Source organism: Megascapheus bottae, chromosome 3, assembly GCF_031878675.1.
Source record: "Megascapheus bottae isolate mThoBot1 chromosome 3, mThoBot2.hap1, whole genome shotgun sequence".
Classification (NCBI taxonomy): Eukaryota; Metazoa; Chordata; class Mammalia; order Rodentia; family Geomyidae; genus Megascapheus; species Megascapheus bottae.
The window spans coordinates 5,336,725-5,341,792 of NC_143511.1; the positions used below are offsets into that span (position 1 = coordinate 5,336,725).

General features: G+C 39.5%; 1 pseudogene; it reads left to right on the plus strand.

Moving 5' to 3' along the window:
- Window positions 1-4,042: 4,042 nt before the first annotated feature.
- Window positions 4,043-4,519, plus strand: LOC150064869 (uncharacterized protein C9orf85 homolog pseudogene; annotated as a pseudogene).
- The last annotated feature ends 549 nt before the right edge of the window (window positions 4,520-5,068 follow it).

The following is a 5,068-nucleotide window of genomic DNA, read 5'->3' on the forward strand; positions in this document are numbered from 1 at the left end:
GGAGCATGTGTCCACAATATGTAATGCCAAGTTGACTTGGCCAGTTCTTTCTCAACCAATATTCAAAAACTGTGTATAATCCATTACCTACATCTATTTTTATGGCGTTCTTTCTTTTCTTCATTTTTCCTTTCTTCCTTCTTTCTTTTTCTTTCCCCTTCCCTTCTCCTCCTTTCTTCTCTCCCTTCCTTCTCTTCCTTCTATCTACATCCATCCCTTCCTCCCAGCCTCTTTTCCTTCTTCCCTCCCTTTTTCCCTTTCTCCCTTTCTCCTTCTCTCCCTCCCTACTTCCCTTCTTTATTATAAATGATACATTAATAGACTTCTGGCCATTAAATAAAGTGTTCCCAAAGTATGACAATCCAAAAATTATATTCATTTGGACATCAATCCTAACTCATATGTAGGCAAAATGTTCAATACATATGCAAAAACTTAGATCAGCTCTACAAGTTATTAAGTTCTACAGAACAGTCCTTCTCAAAAGTTACTCTTATGAATCTTGAGATCTTATACTGTAGATTTAGATTCTGTAGGTCTGGGAAGACCTAACAGTCTGTTGTCCATTGAGCTTCCATACTTTGAGGAAAGAGGCCTTCAATAGTATTATTTCTTATTTTTTTGGCCCCAAACATCTGCCAAAGCAAAAGGGTTGGGGTCATTGATTCTGTAGATTATAAAATGCCATAAATTTCCTCTTGGGTCTACCTTTATCCCTTCCCTCCTGCATTCACGTCCACCCTACATTCAACCTTCTGCTGTCAGCTACATGTTCATGACCATTTTTCTGTTCTCTTAGACTGATGTTACCAACCTTGACAATTGTTAGTTTGGGACTTTTGAGCCTTCCAGGTTGGCCTTCAGATTCCTAAATTCTGAGATTATAGGAGTATGCTACCACACGACTCTCGGGTCTTTTGAAAAGAAAATCGAACTGCCTTATTTCTCTGCTTAAACCTTTCGGCCATTTCTTAAGACATCTCACAGGTTCTTTTTTCCTACTTATTGAGAAACACATATTTCTAGCCATAAGAGCCAACTCATGGGCAATATGATTGGCCAGGAAAGACTGGTCCCCCACCTTATTCTCCTCTGAATATGGTTTGTTTCAGAACAGCTTAGTCTGACCCCAGAAGTAGATTATATATCTTTATTAAACAGCTTTCCAGAAGACTATTTTTTTCCTCTATAGGCTTTATTTTAACAGATGGATTAATTAAATTTTACATAACTTAATGTGTTGACTGGCATTCATGTTCAGTTACCACCATATGTTCCATTTCCAGGCAAGACAGGTACACTCAGGTACATGGTCAAGATCTTTTGAAGAGGAAAATGTTTTTTAACCCACATCAAGAATTCCTAATAGATTTCTCTCTACATTGTGTCTGCATGACTTTAACAGAAACTAACTTCTTCAAAAAATCAACATTAGCTTCTCATAAATGACCAATGTTCCCACATAGTTTTATAATTATTTTAGCAATTTTCTTCCTAGAAAAATCTGCCTCTCTTGTGGCTAAGTGTGATAATAATTAGTGGATGGATGCAAAAAGTGTATGGCTTCTGCACTGATGTTCCACATAACTGAAATGGAATTCTAAATATTAACACGAACAACACATAGAGAACACGTGGTTTCCAGGCCTCCAACTTAAGAACTTGGGTTTGCTCTGGCATTTTTGTTATGATAATGAATTTTAAAAGCAAAGCTTTGCCTATCAAAACCTGGGCCAGTATCTGAAACAGACAAAATTCATGCCCAACGAGTATCTATCCAGAAGAGCAAATAGAGCATTTGGGAACGTAGTGCCCACAATGCATTCAAGTCTGTTAACTGTTACCAAAAGATTTGTGTTTCTTTAGAGCTAGCAGAAGTGGATTCAGAAACAAAATGCCTTTGGATAATGGCTGCTTCCAAGATTAGAGAAACAATGTTCTTAAATTGGAATGAGATGCAGCCAAAGATAAAAGAGGGACATTATCCTCAAGCACTCATTTCTACAAAGAAACTGTCATAATTTATATTTTGTATAAACAATAGAAGTATTATAAATCACAGAATTTGTCTGAATCTGTAATCCTCCAATTAACCAGCAAAATACTGGACATGGCTCAGGTGGTAGAGCACTTGCACCGAATGGTATTGGAATTACTGGACGTCTCTCTGTCTCTGTCTCTGTCTCTGTTTCTGTCTCTTTCTCTCCCCCCACCCCCCCCACAAGTTAATTTAGGTAGAGACCTTCCACCCTCCATAAAAACTAATCCAAATATAAAAATAAAATTATAAAGCTCTTAGAAAATAATACAAGTAAAATTTCTAGATAATCTTGGCTTTGGGGGTGGCAATAACTTTTTAGACACAATCACAAAGGTACAATTCATAAAGGAATTCATTGGACTTCATTAAATTTAAAATGTTCAAGTCATAAGCTGATGGTTTAATCTAGGCTCTCAGCTAGTCAAGAAGCTGAGATCTAAAGATAGCAGGTCAAAACTAGACAGGGAAGGAAAGTCCATGAGACTCTTGTCTTCAATTAACAACTGAAAAAGAAAAAGGAAAAGAAACGTAAATGGGCACCTTTGGCTCACACCTGTAATCCTAGCTACTCAGGAGGCAGAGATCTGAGGATCACAATTCAAAGACAACCCAGGCAGGAAAGTCTGTGAGACTCTTACCTCCAATAAGCCACACAGAAACCAGGAGTGGAGCTGTGGCTCAAAGTGGTAGTGCACTAGCCTTGAGCAAAAGAGCTCAGAGATAGCACCCAGACCCTGAGTTCAACTCTCATAACTGACAAAAAAAATAGTGAAAGGCATAGCTGAAGTAGTAGAGTGCCAGTCTTGAGCAAAAAAGCCAAGCAAGAGTGCAAGGCCCTTAGTTCAACCCTAGTACCTGCACACACACACACACACACACACACACACACACACACAAACACACCAGATTACAAATAAATGTGTGGAAGATGCTCACTCCGTATGCCACCAGAAAAATGAAAATAAGGAAATATCAGCACATCCCTACTAAAGTGGTAGACATCCCAACATCCCAAATGATAAGAACAGCAAGTACGAAGGTGCCACGCAACAAGAATGTTCATATTGGGCTGGGAGTTTGGCCTAGTGGTTAAAGTGCTTGCCTAGCATGCATGAAGACCCGGGTTCGATTCCTCGGTACCACATATATAGAAAAAAGCCGGAAGTGGTGCTGAGGCTCAAGTGGTAGAGCTTTAGCCTTGAGAAAGTCCAAGGACAGTGCTCAGGCCCTGAGCCGAAGCCCAGGACTGGCAAAAAAAAAAATGTTCATATTGTCTGTGGATGCGAATGGGATTTCCACTTGGATGCTAGCTCGGTCTCTTACAAAAACAAGCACGCAGTCTCCAGAAAGCTCTTGGATATTCACCCTAAGAAGTGAAAGGCCTGTGTCTATAACAAAACCCCACTTGGGGAAGTATATAGCAGTATATACAATGTGTATAGCAGTATATAGCAATGTATATCTAAACAATGGGATATAATTCAGAGCTAAAAAGAAAGGAACAATCAAGCTCTGAAAAAATATGCAAATGCATATTATGAAATATAAAATAACCAATCTGATAAAGTTACATACTGTCTGATTCAAATTACATAACACTGGGTAAGGCAAAATTACAGTCAGTAAAACCATCAGTGGGTGTCAGTGTTTAGAGGGAGAGAACAGTGAGGAAATGGAACATAGATGTTTAATAGGGTGGCAAGGGCCAGGAGTTTGGCTTAGTGGTAAGAGTGCTTGCCTAGCATGCATGAAGACCTGGGTTCAATTCCTTGGTACCACATACATAGAAAAAGCTGGAAGTGGTGCTGTGGCTCACGTGGCAGAGTGCTAACCTTAAGAAAAGCCCAAGGACAGTGCTCAGGTCCTGAGTTTAAGCCCCACGACTACCCCCCCCCCCAAAAAAATTTCAGATCCTTGCCTTCCGGGTCACCAACCAGCATCTGGAGCCGGTCGGTGAAGGTGTCTGCGGTGGGCTTCTCCCGGGGAATCGTGGGTTCGGCGATGAGTTCCCAGAATATGCTCAGCTTCAAAAATGACAAGTTTGACAAGAGCGTTGTGACCAAGAGAATTCATGCAAAACTTCATGATGGAGTATGTCAGCACTGTAAAGAAGTTCTTAAATGGCGTGTTCACTACAGCAAATACAAACCATTATCAAAACCTAAAAAGTGTGTTAAATGTTTACAGAAACCAGTGAGGGATTCTTACCACATAATTTGTAGACCATGTGCTTGGGAATTAGAAGTTTGCGCACAATGTGGAAAGAAAGAAGACATTGTTATTCCGTTTAATAAAGAACCCGAAAGGACAGAAAATGTTGAAAATGATCCAAGTTCTCACAGGAGAAGATGCAAAAGAAATGAAGAAAGTGATGAGGACTCAGATTTTGAAGGAGACTTAGATGATGGAAGCTATCAAGTCACTTTCAGAGTGGGGAATTCCAGCCCACTAGTAATTTTGAGGGTTTTAACAAAATAACTGTGAAGTCCTAATGAGGAAGTAGAAATAAAACTATAGAAATAGGCAAAACTTAAAAAAAAATAGGGTGGCAAAACTACTCTCAATGAAACATAATTTGTGGACATATGTCATAAATCAGACTATCCCGCAGAAGATACTCCAGAGTGAACTCTGGATTTCACTGATAATGATGCATCAATGTAGATTCATTACTTCTAACAAAGGCAGGACTCTGATGGAAAATGGTGACAGTAGGGGTTTATGGGACATCTATATCTTCTCAAAGTTGTTGTGTATTTAAAACTATTCTGAACTACAAAGTCTATTTCAAAACAAACAACTAATGCCAGGCATCAATGACTCGTTCCTGTAATCTCAGATACCCAGAAGGCTCAGATCTGAAGATTGCTGTTGAAAATGAGCACCAGCAGAGAAGTACATGAAACTCACAACCAATCAACCACTACAAAGCTCAAAGTAGAGCTGTGGCTTAAATGGTAGAGTGTCAACTTGGAGCAAAAAAGCTAAGAGACAAGTACCCAAGCTCTGAGTTCAAGCCCCTACACA